Source organism: Cupressus sempervirens, chromosome 7 (genome assembly GCF_028749045.1).
Source record: "Cupressus sempervirens isolate cs-2001-9-10 chromosome 7, ASM2874904v1, whole genome shotgun sequence".
Classification (NCBI taxonomy): domain Eukaryota; kingdom Viridiplantae; phylum Streptophyta; class Pinopsida; order Cupressales; family Cupressaceae; genus Cupressus; species Cupressus sempervirens.
The window spans coordinates 131,974-153,141 of NC_143124.1; positions in this window are offsets into that span (position 1 = coordinate 131,974).

Sequence of the window (21,168 nt, forward strand, 5' to 3'; positions counted from 1 at the left end):
CATCTCACGGTCTATCACAATTGCCTCAAGCACAACTTCAAAAAGAAGGTTCACCCACAAAAAATTCAAGTAGGTGGCATGGTCCTCAAAGAGAACATGAAAGTCTAGGTAGACCAAGGAAAGAAGGGCAAGTTTGAGCCTGCATGGCTTGGTCCCTATGTTGTCACAACATCTTTCAGCTTACGAGCATATCAGCTATCAAGAATTGAAGGTGAAATACTAAATTATCCCACCAACATCATTCACGTCAATAATTTCTATTCCTAAGCCTATCAATATATCCTACTAATCCCACAAAAAGAAACAAAAAATCAAAATTTCCAAAAAAGAAAAAGAAAATGGTGAGGAAAAATAAGCATCCAATGGTAAAAACTTGGCAATTCAAGCACCTATGATAGGTACCTTGGTGAAAACCTAGCAATAGGTGCCATGTGTACTTGGCCTTTCCATTATCTATCAATGATCTACATCCTCCCACCATCTCTCCCCACATCGTGTCATCTATCTCCCCATTTTCCCAAGGTGTTCCAAAGATCCCATCACTGCACTATCACTGTCACTATCCCAATCTCTGAGCTTGGAAATTGAATCATAGCATTGTATTAATATACTATCACTATCTCCCATGGTATATCATATCCATGTACCCTATCACATATATCATATCATAGATATCCTATCTCATGTATCATACCCTTGTAGTGTAAAATAGTGTACCATATCTTATTTCACGCTATCTCCTCATCTTGAGCTCTTTCACAGTACACTATATCATATCAATTCCACTATCTCTTCATCCTAAGATTTTTCTATTGTAAATAAAACCTAACATACTAAATACATTGAGCTTTTGTACAATGATCCTTGTTAATATCTTGGTCAATTTGTTGTGTATCCCAGTTACAATCCTTCACCCCATTTTATCTTGTAGGTCAATTTGTATCTATTCATAAACCATGTTTCTCTCAAATAGGTCATTTTTTGAACACTCTAGTGAGATTTCTTTTCATCAAAGAGTTGTCCTAAAAAAAATTATGGTTTCCCAATTTTTTGTAGTCCAAAATACTACCAATAGGTCCTTGTAGGATGCATCCTTCCTCATGTCTAATCTTGGTTTGTCAATATCCATTCCTATTGATCTCTTTGGAAAATGGTTACTTTTATGGATTTATTCTTTCTTTGAATATTGGATTTCACTTTTTAGTTCTTAAATTATTTTTTCCAAGCAATTTGGCTGTTTCCTTGTCAAGGTTGCCATGATCTTCTATATCATGGTGTGCTGCAAATGGGGCAAATTGAGAGCGAGCTCTTGATCAGGGATTTTTTTGCTTGTGAGTCAATAGAATGTAACGCTTGTACGTTTCAAACATATTTTCATCATTGATCACATGGTGCATTAGGGAAATATCATTTTCTTGTGGATTACGCAATATTGTTTCCACTCTTATTCCTCTGGGATTCATGTGTTTCTTTTGAGTCAATCCTAAGTAATATTGGTAAATAGGCCTTGATGTTCCTGGTAACCTTGGCCTATCCCTAGTATTTCTATATCAAACTAAGTGCTCAAAACTACATGGTGGCCCTTCTTTATGAAGTACCCCACCCTCAAGCTTTAAGAAAAATTTCATCCTCCACTGCCTTTATTTTCATGAAAGAGATCTATCCCATTTCACCTTCTCAAATCAATCTTACTAATCCTACAAACTACTATCTTATCCTACACATCAGTCCTACTAATCCTACAAAGCTCCTATCTTATCATACACATCTATTCTACTAATCTTCTAGTTCCTACCCCTAAAGAATCCAAAGTTCTTATTTTTCCTACCCCTCCACTCTACCCAATTGCAAGGGTCCAATTTCAAACTATCACCTCTTCCTTTCTACCCAATACCCGCACCTATTAAATCTCCTTATATCCCCTATCTCAAACCATGTTCAAAGTTGTGTACATTGTTTTGTCCCACCATTTGAGGCTATGGTCGATAAGTGATATGCTACAAATCCATCCTACCCATCCCCCTAGTCTCACATTTGTTTCCCTATCATTATACTTGCATTTATGTTACACCCATTAATTTCATGCATTATTCTTGTCTTCTTAGTTTCATCTTAGTTACTCATTTGCTTTATCATAGTCTTCTTAGGTTCATTTTCATTATCATTCGTATCATCACAGTCTTCTTAGGTTCATTTTTCATTATCATTTGCATCATCATAGTCTTCTTAGGTTCATTTTTTGTTATCATATGCATTATCATTATCTTCTTAAAGTTCATTTTTATCACATGGTTTATCATTATATGCATTTTTATTATCTCCTTAAACAATTGTTACTAAAATTTTGCACATGTGTAAAATTTTAAGCATACATGCAATGAAAGTACAAAAGTGCTATTCATTTCATTCAAACAATAGAAATGTCCTTATATTATTTACTTTCAAATATACATTGATGTTTTGCTTAACAATGAAATGAATTAATATGCTAAATAGAAATGATCTCACACAAGCCATGAGTATAGCTCATTGTACTAAATTTCTTTCATAAGGAAATACACAAACAGATACATATGAATGAAAGAAATAAAGAGTAGAGATAACCATTCATTGCCTGTTGCTTTGACTGGTTATGAACCCTTTCCTTGGCACAGTAGAATCCAGCTCCAAGCTCCACATTATCCAGCAGCTGCAAAAAACATGAAAGCAATTGATGTTAGATCCAAAAGGATCTAAGCAATGACTACCTATCTCTATGACTACATACTCTATCTATCTATACATTTCGTCATGAAAGAAAAGTAAGTAGTGATATTGAAATCTAGTGCTGAAAGAAATAAAATCATTTATGAGTGTCATGAGCCCATTCTTGAACCTCATGAAGGATAGCCTAAATATCACATGAAATTCAGAGTATCCTAACAGTCAAGAGAGCATCATTTCAGCATGCAAAGATAGGGAGTATTCAGATGAAATGAGTAAAAAGAGATCCATCAACATCTATAACATAAGGCAACTTAAAAAGAATGGAAGGGAAGCCAATGTACAAAGAGAGAGGCAAAGGCAATGAAATCCTTGCTAAATTGTTCCATACATGAAGACTCCTACAAAGATGATATGCCATGTAAAAGCAAGTGAAGAATAGAATGTACATGCAAACTATGTCAAAAGATTAGATGACTACTAACTGTAATGAATCATCACCAATTATAAAGGCATGTACCATGGTTGTATTTAACAAGGAACATCAACTATTATCAAGAAGGGAAAATATAATAAACGACGTCTTATACATAAAAGGTCTAAGACAATGCAAATTCATTTATGACTGGAGATTTCCCTTCCAAGAGAAATGTGTCAAATAGAAGACAACATTTTTGTGTGATGTCATATGCTGATTTTTCATAGATACTTATATACATACTTTTGAGAAGGTTTCTAAGCTCTATTTCAACAAACTGTCACTCTAAGGGCACATTAATAAAGCCCTTCCAAAAGGATACCCTTCAACCATTAGCATTACCTAAAAAAAGAATGAATTTCAGAGGAAGATGTTCTTTTCTTGCAAAGAGTCATGGAAGTTAAGCAAAGAAATTTCACAGAGGGTTTTTTCGAAGAGGATTCATAATTTGAAGACTAATGCTGAGATGAAATCTAGTAGTGAAGTAGAAGAAAAGATTCCAAGATGCAATCTTGCTGCTCTTTATGTTGGATTAGGGCACCATTGTTTCAGCATTAAGAGAACCTTGTAGAGGTTTGTGACTGATGGCTTTGAACAACACTCTCACCTATCATTTTTTTTTTTAAATGCAGATTTGGTTTCGAAGAAAAATTTGGATGTGGAGAAGATGGATGGACTATGTGTTAAATTTGCATTTGGCCACATTCGTCCTTGTAATAAAACTAGATAAAGTCAGCACTAACAAATGTATTTTCTAATACATTATCTTTTTTTTCCTTTACAATAGATTCAATAATGAAAACCTAGAAAGGAAAAGAAAAACAATGAAAACAAACTCTCATATTTGTTTTAAGTAATGATAACATATTTTCAAACCCTGACCAGCAGATTCAATAATGAAAAAACCCCAACTTCATAATAGCAATGAAAAGAAAAGTAATGCTAACATATTTGGAGATAGATAAAAGCATATTCTAGCAGTCATGGAGGCTCCAAGGTTTAGCACAACAAATTGAAAACAAAGCAATATTCTCCTTTCTAAAAAAGAAAGTTCTAAAATTTGTGAAAGGATATAATAAGAAGGATACAGTTGAAGGAAAAGACCTTGAAAGAGAAATGGTAACTTTGCATCACTGAATGCAGACACATATGTTTGCACATATAGACCCAAAATTTTAGAATCCAAAGTAACTCTAGCTTGTTTCCAAAATGAATCGTGGAGAGTAGACAAAAAGAGCAAATAGAAGAGCTCAAGGATAAATTGAAAAGTGCAGAAGAAAAATTCTTGCAAAAGAAAAATTTGAGCTTTACAAAAATCTCCACCAAATTCCTCTCAAATATATAGTGTTGCCAAGTAGGCAAGTAAAAATCTAGTAGTTAAAGTTTTCATGGCATGCAAAAAGTCAAGTTCGAACTTCATACAAACAGCAAAAGCATTATCTTTAATGCTTAATATAAAAACCTAGAGAAATTCCTTCCAACGGTAAGTAGATATCATTTCATGGCAATTTCATTTTATGTCTCCAGCATATCATTTCATGGCGGCTACTTAAAACCAACAAGTAAACCCTTGATATTGTTCCAACAAATAATATTTCATGACAACATGAATAGAAAATCTAGCAAAATATACCAGTAAAATATGCCTCTAAGTAGTGGCTCGATCATAGAATGGAAGCAAAAAACTCAAAACCTCACTTCTTCATCGCAAATCTAGATTCTTCGTAATGCAAAAATACAAAATGAGGAGAAGTTAAGGTATTCACATCATATAATGTGCCTTTTCTATATTTCATATTCTTTGAAATTTTCTAGGGGGGGTCTTTTACGGGATTTGTTCCCTTTAAACTTTATGTTTTTATTGTGTTGTGATGAGGAATTTTGAACTTTGGTTAATTCTTTCTTTTTACATGAATATTTTTGAACCGTGTGTTCAAGAAGCTCAACTAGTTGATGAAAACAAGACTGTTTGTTTGGAATTTGGAACAATCATTATATTGTCAATGAATTCAAACCTACTACTTTCCAGTGAGACAGTTGCTTGTTTGGTTTGAATGCTATCATTTGTTTGATTAATGAAGAGGATTTGATCAAATGTGATAACAAGAGAACCTAGAGGAAACGTTGAGTTATTTGATATAGAAAAGAAGTAATAATACCAAGTGAGACATGGATAATATGTTGTATTATTTATCTACTTAAAGATGAAGTTGATGGATATGCTAGCAAAGCCTAGAAGAACATAGAAGCAAATTTTGTTTGCTAAGCTTGACCAAGTGATTAGTTGGTGCCAAGAAAAGTTAGTTCAAGCTGAGCATAAATTCAAATAGTGCTGAAAAAAGTGAATATCTAGCGTATACCAAGTGAACTTAGTATGCATTGAGTAAATTATAGTTGGTGCTAAGTGAACTATTAGTGGATGTCGAGCAACATAGTGTGTGCTAAGCATCAAAGGTTAGCTAATGCTGAGTGACAACATTATGTGTTAGATCATGAATTCTCTCAATCTAGGCCAAAAAAGATGATTTCTTGGATTGTGTGAAGTGTGTGGAAGATAGGCTTGATGAGTTGGAGGAACAAAATTAAAGATAAACTATTTTGAGGTGAATTTAAAGAGGATTGAGAAGTAAGTTTCTAGAGGGAGTAAAATGGAAAAGAGGGAAGAATCAATGAATCTGACCTAACCCTAGAATGGACAAGTGTTATTGAGTGGAAAAAGACCTAAATTCTCTTTATAAGGGGATACAATGCTTGAAGAAATAGTTGGCATGTGCAAGAACCCAAGGAAGACAAGGATTCTAGGGTGTTGCTTCATATGGTGGCTGAATTATAGAGTTTGCAATTGGTATGCAAAGAAAGAAGGCTTAAGAGGATGAATTCTTGAAGCATGAACAAGCTATCAAAGCTGAAGTGAATGAAGCCAAGCATAATGGAGGACTAAACAAAGATCTATAATCTACAAGTGAGTTGTGATTTGTTATCATATCAAGCCTTATTGTTACTTTCCAATAATTGTATTAGTTTAGGATAAATCCTTTGGATTAAGCTTGACCTAATAGTCATTTGTAAATCCTTTAACTAGGTGGCATGCTAATGGAATGTTCTAAACTCCTCTAACAAGGATGACTCCTGATAGGGTGATTGAAATCCTCTAACTAGGTCACATTTAACAGTGTGTATTATAACCTTTAATAGGGTTGGCCTTTCACAGGTTATCACTTCAAAAGAGTGAGAATTAGTAGCATGTTACTAGTGGTTTTTCCCAAATTGGGTTTCACGTAAAATCATTGTGTCATTTATGTGAATGATTCTATTATGTTTCATGTTTACATTTTTGCAAAGTGATTTTGACCTAAGACAGTAACCTACAAGTTTAAGTTTTGTATGATCTAATGGATGCATACAAGATACATGATAAGGAGATATATGTATGAGTTTTTTTAGGCATAAAGAGTTCAATTGGGATATTTGGACCTTGGATAACTAATTCACCCCCCACCTCACCCCCAATTCCCCTCTTTTTTATTCTAAAGTATTCCAACAATGAAGTTACTGAGGTAGAAATAATTGAGTATGATAATGAATTATTGAAGGTAGACATTGAAATTCCTTAACCTTTTACTCTATTGCTCAAAGTAGCTTTACATTCTTGATATAAATAATCACTTTGTTTTATCAAAGTCTAACCAATCAAATATCTATTGTGGCTTCCTTTTCATAACTCAACCTTTCCTCTAGGTGCTATTGTTATGAGCAATTTCTCAAATCCTCTTCATCAATCAAATAGATATGACATTTAGATTAGGTAGCAATATGTCTTATCAATAAATTTGACATCAATGAAAAACCAAAAATTGTTCCAATTGTAAGTTTCCAATAATCTCCCTCTTTGGCATTGATGGAAACATCTCAATATCTCACCCTCAATGTATCTAACTTGATTACCATACAAGCCAAAAGATTTCACTATCATGAGTGATCAATATCTATAGCCTCATTCTAATTGTCTTTATTGATTTTTTCCTTTTGAAGTAATAGATCCCCCTCTTGGATACATTTGTCCTTCAAAAATGTCTTCACACATCTAAATTATGTAGATATTTGTATATCTACCTGATTTTTGTCATTTGTCTATGACTAATCTATTATGTTGTACTTGACTATCTACCTTAGGTATTTCCCAAGGTAGAGTTGTTTTACTTTAATGTGTTAGATATTTTGATTAGCACAGTTGATGCAATTTACCTTTTCCCCTTAAGTTGTTTTGTTTAAGGGAATCATCCCTAATTTACCTCTAAGATATTCATGAGAATATTTGGTAAGGCTTTAGTGAATATGTAAATTTTCTCTTCGGTGTGCACATATTCCAACTTCACTTCTTTGTCTTGAACTAGTTCTCTCAAGTAGTGATACTTGATAGCAATGTGTTTTGTCTTAGTGTGCATTATTGGATTCTTTGAAATGTTAATAGCACTTGTGTTATCACAATAGATAAGTACTAGATCTATAATTTCTTCTTTCATTCCTTTCAGTAGTTTCTTTATCTAGATAATGTTTGAATAGTTCACTGCAGTTGCCACATACTCGGTTGTAGCTGTTGATTGGGAAATACAATTTTGTTTCTTGCTTGTCCATAACACCAATCTATTTCCCAGAAAGAATGCACCTGCACTAGTGCTTTTTTTGTTATTAATATTTCCTGCTTAATCAAAGTTGGTGAATACCTTTAGTTCAAATCTATCACTTCTCTTGTAATACAATCCATAGTCTTATGTACATTTTAGATATCTCATTATCCTTTTCACTGCCACCATATTTGGATTTTCTAAAAATCTAGCAACTATCCCAACTGCTAATGCAATATTAAGTCTACTATGAACAACACATTAGAATTTTCCAATCATGGATCTATATAATGTATGGTTTACATCAGAAGATTCATCATTCTTAGATAGCTTATGTCTTGTAGATATAGGTGTGCTCACTAATCTTGGATCTTCCATTCCAAAAGTCTTTAGTAATGTTAGAATTGCTTTAGAATAACTGAGAGGGGGGATGAATCAGTTATTCAAGGTCTAGATGTCCCTTGTACACTTTTCTCTTGAGTGTGATAAATCCATTCAATCATTCATTCATGCAAACTTTAACTTTTTTAATCAGCAAGATACTGTGAATCAGCATGCAAGTACAACACACAGGAAATCAACACATGACATAGTGATTTACATGGAAACCCAATTTGGGAAAACCACCAATAACATGCTACTCAATTCTCACCCTTCTGAAGTGATGCCCTGTGAAAGGTCTACCCTGTTAAAGGCTTACAACACACACTATTAAATGTGATCTCATTGGAGGATTTAACCACACTATTAGAAGTGGGCCTGGTAAAAGGACTTTAGAACATTCGCTTGGAATGCCACCCTATTAAAGGATTTACAAATGGTTTTTAGGCCAACCTAAGTCCATAGGATTTTTAGATCTAATACAATTGCTAAAGAATATTAGAAAATCTTGACCTGAGTACAACATACAACTTATCTTGAAGATTTCATATCACTTCTCAACTCATATCCTTGCTTGGCCTTCTATCTCTACAACTCTTAACTGCTTGCCTTTTCTTTCAAGCTTTATCTTTTTTAGTCTCCATACTCAATGTACCAGTGCAATCATCTCTTCATGACCACTTGTAGAAGCAGAGCCTCTGTGCTCTTCCTTCTCCTAGATGTCTCCTTCTTGAAACCCTTTCAATCACTTCTTAGATTTTGGCACTTCTGTAGCAACATGATCGGCAACTTCTTGCTTCTTGGTCTATGACTTCTTAAGCAGAAGTCTTGAAGTTCCTTTTCCTGCTCGATTCTTCCATTTTTCAATTTCAATTCGTATGGATTAGGTAGGATACATTGTATCTATCCCATATTATATTTCCTCTAGAAACTTCTTGATTAATCTTTTAAAATTTGCCCAAAAACAGTTTACATAAGATTCTGTGCCGACAATTCACCATCCTTATCTTCCAACTTGTTTACAAAATTCAATGCAACCACTATGTTAGCTCATATTTAGAAAATCTTCATCATTTGAAATAATGTAGCAGCTTGGCACTATTGAAATACCGGTGCTTAGCACATGCTGTGTTACTCGACATCAACTATGTTTTTCCTGATGCTCGGCACCTAAAGATCACTTGGCACTAATTGAAAATTTTTCTGATGCTTGGCACCTGATCTTTACTTGGCACTTGAAGATCACTCGGCACTAACTAAATTTTTTGTTACTTGACTTCTATTAAGAATTTGCTTGGCTTTAACTGACTTGCTTGGCACCTTCCGATGATCAAAGTTAAAGCTTTGCAGGCAACCTTGTTACAACTTCTTCTTCTAATGTATCTAAATGTGACCAGCCTCTATATCTTTGAGTATGTCATCAATACTGTAAGATTTTTCCTAAGGGAAAAATTCACCCAAGAACTAAGAACTCAAACACAAGCACAATTGTAGACCAAATATAGATATGATCAATTAATCAAAGTATGTCCTAATACATTGCTTTGTTTAGAATGTGATGTTCAAACACACTAGGAGTGCCTATATATAAAGGCCTCTCAGAAAGCACCTAGAATGTCTCTAAAAACAACCAAAAGATAAAACAACTAAGCACCTTATCTAACATTCTAGATGAATGGATAAGAATGACAAAGTGTCATATGTGTGTAGAAGATTCATGTGTTGTAGACAAAATATTCTTAAAAGAGGTGTGGACCCTTGTGATGTCATCATGACAACTCACAAGAGTGCACATACTCCTAGGTGTGTCACAAATAAAATAATGCAAAATAAATAAATAATGCATTAACCTACGTAAACTTAAGTAAGTGTAATAAGTAAATACTTATTTACACCAACACCCCCCCTTAAGTGCAACTTAGGGGAATGCACTTAAGTTCACAAAACTATGATGAAATGCATGATGGGTCCCAGCTACTACACCATGTTAGGTACCCATGTACATAATGAAAATGAAAATCTCTCATAAAGTGGGGAAAGAGGGAAAACCTCATGGGAAAAACCCTCCCCCAAAAAGAGAGATAAATAAGGATGCATCGATGGATGGAGTAATCAAGACTCTCCCATTGCAACATACATCCATGTATATACAAGAAAGAATGGAGAAGGACAAAACCTTCTATGAGGAAAAAGTACCCCCCCAAAAAAAGAGAAGAAGGAGACGAGGTAGTCCCGCCCCCTTAAAAGTAGTATGACAATCAGTGAAGAATGCTCCTATGTAGAAGCTAATCCATGACCGTAGGATGATGTTCCTCCCCTTTGGAAGAAACAATGGCAAGGGTACCTATGAGATGCGTCCCCTAGATGGAGAAGGAATCTCAATGATGACTGGTATCTTTGAAACCTGTTCAAAAGTCCCTATGTTGATACTGATGATGGCTTCCTCCAAAATTGCTGAAGAGAAGAGCAGATCGAACAAGGAAGGAGGTAGAACCTGTCTCAGGAAACCAACAGTCTTCTCAACTGATGAAAAGACCTCTTGCAAATGTTGTAAAGAAGAATCCACAATCATGCCAATTTGGAAGGATTGATCATGTAGAGAATATGCAATAACTGTAGAAGAATCTGCCTCAGCAAAGAGAAGTGATAAATCATCATGAAAGTCTCCCATATCTACTATGTGTGACTCCAGGAACAGAGCTGAAATGTCTAGCAAGAAATCATCACCTGGAAAGACCATGAGTACCCTGTAGTGCTGAAGTACATGAATCACTCACTACGGCAAAGGATGGAATATCTGCCTCAAAAAGAAGATGCATGTCATCAATAATGTCTCCCACATCTTCAATGTGAGACTCCATGAACAGTTGTGCAATGTCTGAAAGGAAGTCTTCGCATGAAGGTAGAGTAGGAAGACATAAATTATTTTGCTACACTAAATCTAAAGCATCTGTGGTTGGAACATGATCAGTAGGAGAAACAAGAGCTAGAGGTGTGATCTCATTTAAAGTTGAAGAAACCATAGTTGGAGTGACTAGATGTAGAAAGTCCTCTCGAGATGGAGGATCACATGGATCTCCATATGCTTCCCAAATAGACCACCAAATATCACAAGGAAAATGTGCCAATCTAAGAGGACCAAAAGATTCCCTACTCATGCTTTTACGCAAAAATTGATTAAGCTTGATAATATATGTCCAATCACAATGTGGTGGCATTGAATAGAGATAAGGAAGCAATCCTAGATGTTCTGTTAGATGGTCAATTATCAAAGTCCTCCATTTGCAATAGTTCCTTGTTATCAACTGTGGTCTAATACCAAATTGAAAAATCTAACAAGACTCCATGAGATCAATCAATAAACCCCAAAGAATCAAAATAAATCAAAGAAACCCCCCCTAATGTATGATTTAGCACTTGGTAGCCACTTGCCAATTTATGGCCTATTTCTAAAAGTAGTATTTTTGTCCATAGAACCTATAATGTGATTGTAGATCAGGAAAGTAGACAAAAAAAAATGCACTTTCAAAAAAAATAGAACCTAATTTGGAGTCCAAATGAGCCCGTACTAAGCATTTTAAGTGGCAAAATTTGAGATTTTGGAGTTGCAAAAAAATTCAAAAACAGAGATCTCAAACCACTTGTACCAATGTGTAGTCACGAAATCCTACTCCAAAACAAAAAAAATTGCTCGTAAAAAGGAGTCCATATGAGGAAGATATCATTGTTTGAAAATTGTTGCTATTGTTATTTTTCTGAATCGTCGTTGCGCCTCCAAAAAATAAATGGCTTTAGATTTTGCCTCAGATGTTTGATTTGGATGAAACAAAATCTGATATGGGAGTTTTTGGACCTTCTGAATGTGATGCAAATATCGTATTTGCACCAACAAGCTTCAATCTTCACCTGCAAAAAATCTCTCTTATGGCCCTATGGCCAAAAAAATTCTAGATGATAATTCAAATCCGAAAAAAATAGAAGAGATGCAAATGAAAAAAATGTAGATCTAAAAATTAAATATACAGACCTGAAATGATCATACCAATTCTACAAATTGATCCTTTGAGTGCTAATTTGCAAAAAAAATTGTCTCACAATCGACTCTGGCCTAGGGTAGGCAGCTTTATAGCTGATTTTCACCAAATCAGCATTCCAGATGCAATGGTGAGGTCAGATCTAGTGTTGGCACTCCCAATTTCTGCAATACTCCAGAGTCGGGCTACAGTGATGAAGCAAGATGAAGGTCTCAAATGGCTTTGTGCAGAGGAATTCTCCAAGAGCTTTGATACCATGTAAGAATTTGCCTAAGGGCAAAATTCACCCAAGAACTAAGAACTCAAACACAAGCACAACTGTAGCCCAAAAATGGATATGATCAATTAATTAGAGTATGTCCTAATACATTGCTCTATTTAGAATGTGATGTTCAAACACACTAGGAGTGCCTGTATATAAAGGCCTCTCAGGAAGCACCTAGAATGTCTCTACAAACAACCAAAAGATAAGACAACTAAGCACCTTATTCAACATTCTAGATGAATGGATAAGAATGACAAAGTTTCATATGTGTGTAGAAGATTCCTGTGTTGTAGACAACATGTTCTTAAAAGAGGTGTGGACCCCTATGATGTCATCATGACAACTCACAAGAGTGCACATACTCCTAGGTGTCTCACAAATAAAATAATGCAAAATAAATAAATAATGCATTAACCTAAGTAAACTTAAGTAAGTGTAATAAGTAAATACTTATTTACACCAACAAATACATTGCTTGACCATTTTCTTAACTAATTCTTGCACTTCATTACAATATCATAACTCAACCCTTCCTTTAGGTGCTCTTGTTACATCTTGTTGATCAAATCCTCTTCATCAATCAACTAAGTGATAGTGCATGGATCTTGTAAGAAAATATCCCTTCATATGCCAGGTTTGACATCAATGGAAAAATAATGATTGAAAAAAATCTTTTACAAAAATCTCCCTCTTTGATCTTCAAAAACAATAAGTTTTTCAATCAGATTTCCAGCAAGTATCTCCTTGATGTATTTGAATTGAGTAATGAAAACACCAAACTTTATTTGATATAATTTTAATCCAACAAAGAATTTGATTTCACCAATCATAGACATTACAAATTCCTTCTTCATTTCATCAGCAAAATATTTATACAATGCTTCTCTTCCTCCAAAAAAATGTCATCAAGAAGTATTTCAGATAGCAATACTTCATTGTTCCTACCATTCTTCAAATATTGATTATGGTTATTATTTGTACTTTCAAAACCAATCTTAACCAAATAATAATGTAGTCTTTCATATCATACTCTTGGGGCTTGTTTCAATCCATAAAGAGCTCTGTTATGTTTACATAACATATTCTTCTTGTTTGGATCTACAAATCCTTTAGGTTTTTCAATGGACACTTCTTCCCCAGGTATACCACTCAAAAATGCAAATTTAACATCCATTTGATAGACCTTGAAATTTTTGTAGGCTCAATATGCAAGCAGAGTTCTAACTCCTTTAAGTCTTGCCACAGAAGAAAAAAATCCTCCATAATCAACTCCTTCTTCTTGAGTATGTCCTTTGCATACCAATCTTTCCTTGTTTCTTGTTACTTCACCATTTTCATTGAGTTTTTTTCTAAAACCCCATTTTGTTCCAATAACATTTTTGTCTTTAGATCGTGGCACTAGAGTCCAAGTATTGTTCTTCTCAATCTATTCAATTTCCTCATTCATTTCTTGAATCCAATCTTCATTGTTTAAAGCATCTTTTATTAATTTGGGCTCAAATTCACAAATTAATAATGTATCATCTTTGAGTCTTTTCCTTGTAATAACACTTGATTCAACATCAGCAATGAATTTTTTAGGTTTGTGATGTCTTCTTACAAACTTTACTAGCATAGGTTATTTTTTTCTCTATTCTTCTACAAGTCCATCCTAGAAAATAATCTCAATCTCATTTGTTCTTTCTTGTTCAGGTTCTGGTCTATTTTTTGCATGCTTTGTATTCTCTATCTAATGATCGACATTGCTTGTCTATGTATCGACATCTTCAGTCTATTTCTCGACACCCACTATCTATTGCTTGACAATTTTTTGTTGCACTACATCATTTATTGTTTGTTGGGAAACTATAGCTTGATTTGCTTGTTCAATTGGAGTGTTGGGAGAACCATCATCCATATAGATGAATTTATTATAATCTTTAAGTTTTTCATTGGATTTAATGTCACTTCTTTCTGCAAATTCATCAACTTTCACATTTGCACTTTCTACAACTTTTTTAGTGTTAGAGTTCAAACACTTGTAAGCTTTGTTGTTGTGGAATATCCCAGGAATATACCTTCATCACTCTTTGCATCAATTTTTCCATTCCAATTATCTTTAAGTATTTAGCATTTACTTCCAAAGATTTTGAAATATTTCACATTAGGAGCATATCCATAGTACCATAGTTCAAAAGGTGTAGCATTTGTACCTTTCTTGACTTGTACTCCATTCAAGGTATGTACAATAGTATTAACAACTTCTCTCCAATATTTCTTTGATACACTCTTCTCCATCATCAATGTTCTTGCACAATCCATTATTGATTTGTTTCTCCTTTCAGTTATCCCATTCTGAGGAGGGGTCCTTGGTACTGACATTTGTCTTTTAATTCCTCTGTCATTGTAGAATGTATTTAACTTATTTGAAATGAATTCACCACCTCTATTAGATCTCAAGAACTCTAGATTCTTCCCTGTCTCTTTTTCAACTTTGGCTAAATACCACTTGAATAACTAAAAAATATCAGATTTAGCTTTAAGGAACATCACAATCATCATTCAAGAGTAGTGATCAACAAATAGAATGAAATACTTATCTCCACAATAGCTTTGAACATCAAAAGTTTCAAATAGGTTAGTATAAACCAATTCCAAAATAACACTAGAACTATATATTTTTCTCTTAAAACTAAACTTTGTCATTTTTCCCAATTGACATTGTTTACACATAGCATTGTTAGGCTTTTTCAGTTTAGGCAACCCTCTTACTTTCTTTAATTTACTAATATTCGTCAAATTGTCAAAATTTACATGACATAACCTCTTGTGCCATTACCAAACATCTTGTTGTGCAAACAAACATGTCTTGTTAGACAAATCTAGATAGAACAAGTTATCTCTTATCTGATCACCACTTCCAATTATCTTACCATCAACATCATATATCTTGGCCTTCCTATTATGGAATTCAACCCTATAACCTAATTTTTTCATCTATGAAACACTCAGTAGATTATAGTTAAGTCCTTCAACCTAGTAAACATTGTCACATTTTATCTTTTCAGTCAGTTGAATAGTAACTTTACCTTTTACAACACATGGGATATCATTACCAAATTTAACACATCCACCTTTTTATGGACCAATATCCTCAAATTTATCTTTATCACTAGTCATACGATTGGAGCATCCACTATCAATTATCCATCTATCACTTTTTTTTACATATGAGATTAATCCAATTTTCTTATCTTTGTCAGAATCTTCTTTCATAGCAACATAGACAACTTCATCATCATTACTTTCAAATTCATTGTCAGTTTCTTCTTCATCAATATAACAAGATTTCTTAACTTTGTCATCTTTTTTTCTCTTGTAGTCTCTATCATCTCTTCTTCCTTTTTACTTTCTTTCCTTCATTTCATCTTTATCCTCTCTGTCAGGACACCTAATAGCAATATGACCAACTTTGTTGCATGAGAAACAAATAATAGATAGTTTACCTTTATATTTACCTCTTTCTCTTCCAAATAATTTTGCAATAAGGGCTTCAAGTTCATCAAGCTCATTGTCAGAACTATTACTGTCAACCTTCACATGTTTTCCTTTCTTTTTGTCTAAAAACCAGTTGTGACTTAAAGGCATATTCAATAGTAGCATGTGTGTAGTTATCAAAGTTCAAGATTTCAAAAGTAGTAAGTCTACCAATCACACCTTCCAAGGTCAAAGTATTACATGGTGTGCATGTTAGTTCTTGAATTGTAGACACTCTAATGTTATAAATAGGAAGTAAAGTCCTTAATACCTTTCTTATTATTGTTTCATCTTTCATTTCTCCATTTGCACCACAAATAGCACTAACAATGTCTTTGACTCTTGTGCAATATTGCGTTATATTCTCACCTTCCATCATTCTTGTGTCATCAAATTTACCTCTCAGGCTCTCTGATTTGTCTCTCAAGACATTTTCATCACCTCCATATATGGTTTTCAATTTTTCTCATATCTTCTTTGCACTATCACATTCTTTTAAGTCATCAAACTCGACATAGCTTAGGTATGAGACAAACTCCAACATTGTTTGATTGTGTTCCTTATTTTGCTTCAGTTGATCAGTTGTCAGAGGAATAGTTGCTACCTTCACATACTCATTATCCACAAATTTGATAGCAACATCACTACTACTAGATATATGCAACCTCATCATGGTTTTCCATGTAGGAAAGTTCTCCTTGTTTAGATTTGCTACCTCTCTTTTGTGAGTCATGATCTTTAGCTTTAAGTACCTTCAAAATTTTATCTTTAAGCACTCAACTCTAATACTAATTGTTATAAATGTTTACAATAACTAAGAGTAGGGGGGGTGAATCAATTACTTAAGCTCCATAAGTAACATTTGAACAATTTAAATATCAAAATATTCACTATTCTAATTATTTTGTTGTTATTTAGTCTCTATTGTACTGATGAACAAAAATACTATCCCAAACATAACATACTTTGTTAAATGTAAACTTTATCAAATGTAAAACATATAAATTATTCAACACAAGTTTTACACTAGGAATTTTACATGAAAACCCAATTGGGAAAAACAAACAACAACATGTCAACACTTTTTCACTCTTTTGAAGTGAGTTTTGTTAGGAGCCAATCCTGTTAAATCTTACAATACACACTATAACTTGGTTAGAGGATTTAATCACCCTATTAGGAATGGGTTTTTTAGAGGACTTTGATCATTCCATTTAGAATGTCACCTTTTTAAAGGATTTACAAACTATTTATAATGATTACAACTCACTTTGCAAGTTCAAATCACTATTTGATTTATTTGTTGATTCACTAATAAGCTCCCCATTGTCACCTATGTTCTTGATTGGCTTGGCAATCCTTGAAGCAATTAATCTTCTCCTTTCAACATAACTTAGTTCATCTACTCAAATTCACTTATCAATATCAATAGCATATGTGCAAGCAATCTCCTTTTGCTTCACTTTCACTCTTACACACTTGTGTTCACCCTTGTGCATCTTTTATTTATCTTTTTGTGTATGCCTCTCTTAAGTTTGTGATGTAACAACCAACCTTGCTCTTTCCCCATGTTCTCTCTTATGGTCTTCTTAGGTTATACACTTGACCAACTAGGTTTTTTACACACCTTATGCCTCTTAGGATTTTAACCAATACATCCTAACCATTAAGTTGGTGCACATCAATTAGGTAGGACATACACTTGTTCACTACTATCTAGTAACATAGGTAACCCCAAGCCTATAAAGGACATGATTGGACTCCTAGAAGTGTCTTAGGTCTCTTGCCAAGATTCCAAACCCAAAACAATGTCACAACCCTAATCAAGTTGCAATCCACAAGTAAAATTGCACTCAAATGCTTAGAAAAAGGCTACAAGGATTAGCCCTCCAATTGCACAAAAACCAATATATCTTGAAAAACTCCTTAACAATGGCTCAAAAAAAACCAATCTAGATACCCTTTTTAGAGTTCTTCGGCATTTTGAGGGTCTAGGGTTTCTACATTGTCCATACATTATAGGCACAAATTTAGCCTTGAATTAAGGGTTTCAAGGGTTTGTTTGTTGTCTAATGCAAAAAATTGTTTTGCACTCTTAGGACTCTCACCAAAACTTCTCCTCTAGATTGGGGTTATCCCACAACATCTCCTAACTCTCCACATGCTCTGATTGAAGAATCAACCCTTTTAATCCCCTCCATATCTCCTTTCGTGCTTTGTGATCCCTAACCAGGTTGGAATGACTTGCCCAAGGCATCACCTTAGAAACCAAAATTGTTACTTCCATGGGCCCTCCATTACTGTACATAGAGTACATGGAGTCTAGTTCTAGATCCCAAGAAATTATACAATGCCTACTGTGGGAAGTGGCCCTAGAAACCCATTTGTGCAAATAGCTTGTCTCAAGAGAACAAGTTGCTAAAGTACAAAATAATTTATCTAAACACACAAAACCTTGTTGAATGACAAAAAAACTAAGTACATAATCTCTAAATGATATCTACTAACACTTACAACACTAAAAAAACTATAACTAATCTATACACATGCCAAAAACTTAGAAAACACAATCTTTCATGACTTTTAAAGATTCATCTTCTGATAAGGCACTGCTAGAAAGCATTTCAATAGAATCTTTAAGAAAAAGATGATCATCACGATCCTCAACTGTGAAACTTTCTATAAGAAGTGAAAAATGAACTTGAGGCAAGATTTGATTATTAGTGCTTACCATTTCTCCATTTCTTTCACATATATTCTCATCTTTTAAAACTAGATCAACATGAGACTATAGTAACTCTAGCTGGACTTCTTGGTCATTCATGACAAGGTGATTGAAGTAGAAGGATGAGACTGAGATAACCAAAGCTTCCTCTTCACCCACCTCCAAATGCTTCTTCAACCGAGACACTTTCTCCTCAAGTTTTTGCAAGTCTTTCAACTTGTGAAATCCCACATGAGACTTTTCCACAACAATGAAGAAGTAGCATCATCTTCCAAACTTATATTTTTTCAGACAACCCGAGAAATGCTTTCTTTAAAGTTGTCCACAAATTTGCACAGCACTTCATCATTAATTTGAAAAAGTTTTAGGAGAGAAGGGTTTGGCCTTGATCTTCTCGTGACTTTTATATCCAACATGGTCTTTGTTTTATCGCCAATCTCTTGTACATGGAGATAATCATAAAATTAAGGAAACAATTAGTAGACACTAAATCTTCATTTCCTCTTTTCCCCAGTAGAGTCACCAAAAATCTATTAGTGAACAAATTGTCTTCTAAGAAAATACATACAAATTAACTCTAAATGCCCAAATAAGAAAACTAAATCAGCACTAATAGTTGGATAGGTTATCATTGGATTGATAACCTTCCTATGAATTTTATGAGGTATAGCTCCCTATGTAGGATATACAATGAACCAACTACACTACAATTTATAATGCTTTTAATGAAGGACAAAGAAGAGTAAAGTCAAAAAGCATGACATAAATTTTCACTTACTATTTCAAGTACTTCCCTCTTTCTGATCAAACTTTTAAAGAATGTTTTATATCTTTTTGTTCCAATCTTTCCACCTTTTCTATCCATTCTTGTTTTGACATGTGCCCCCTCTCATCTGTAGCTTGTTGCAATCCTATATATGGATTTCCAAGATGAGAAGTGTTGGTCGATTTGTTGTAGAATTTTCTCATTTTAATGTTTCTTTTACAGTCCGTCCATTACTTTTGTAATTATGTGAATGAAGTCAGCTCTGGTATACTTAAATATAAAAGTGAACATCTAGTACCAATGGCCAATTTTTTGAGTTATCTTTTGAGTCTTTGTTAGCATTATGAATATCTTCAAGAGAAGGAATTTTCCTTATATATCTTTTTCTTTGAGTTTTGTCTCCTTATATATTTATACTCTTGAGATTGATATGGACAAGTTTCATTCAGTTTAATGCAATTCACACAAATTGTATATCTCTTACTGATTGCTATTGATTCAAAGAATTAGGTAATTGCTTTCTGTAATTGATAAGGTTTAGGGTATATAAAAAAGATATAGTAAGAATGAAATTTAAAGCTCAATGTTGACAACGTTAATCACAAGTTGATTAAAAAGGTCCAAATTTGCTAATTTTTTACTTTGTATCCCAATGGATAAGACACTAGTCTATTAAAAGTTCAAGAACAAGTTGATTATTCACTTAATTGTAGGAAATAGATAACAAACAAATCAATTTATCTTTTCATGTACTAAGAACTAAAAGTGTTGTTCATTACTTATTTGCTTCTACTTTTTGGTTATAGTTAGCTACTATGCTCAAGAAGTTTATCAACAAATCATAGAAGATTATTGACCATTTATGCTACAGGGGATAAAATTTGAAGAAGAGGAATATCAAATTAGCAAGATCAATCCCTAAGGTTTTCTTGATTTGGCCTTGCAGAGCCTAAAGTGAAGTGAGTCTTGATGACTCTATTAATGTTGGTCCATAATTAAGATTTAGCCCTACCAAATATAGAATTTAGCTAATCCTTAGGCTTGTCCCTGTCTTTTTGGTTCTTGGTATTAGGTTTAAACCCACTTGATATGTTCCTTACTAGTAAGAACTCCAACAAAGCTCAAATTTGATGGGTAAAAGACCGTTGGGGCAAAAAATGCCAAAAAAAAGACCCTTGTTGGAGAAAAACTCCAACCACTTGAAACAAGAGTCAAACAAAGGTTTGGTGCCGGATTAAAAACTAGTGGAAAAAAATGTGTTTAAAAAATAAAATACCATTAGTGCACAAAGGACAGTGGTCAACATGAGATGACTTGGGTTAAAAAACCAAGTAAAATATCCTTCAAAAAGTGTGTGAATGAAGACCCATACAAAATTGGAAAACCACCATTGAGAAAAACAAAACCACCCACCAATGACAATCCCATAATCATCACTTAAGGATGTGGCCAATGTGGCACTCAAGGGCCACTGGCCACATTTGACATGGCATTCAAGGCACCAAATATGGTGGAGAACTAAACACCGCTTACAGGGCATGAAGAGGAGGTGATAAAAACTAAAAACTCACCAAGATTAGACCATAGGCATGGGTTTCAAACACAAAGTTTTCTCTGCCAATTGAAGGCCAAAAAAACACTTGATTAAATCTAGACAGGGGGCCAATTTGAGTGC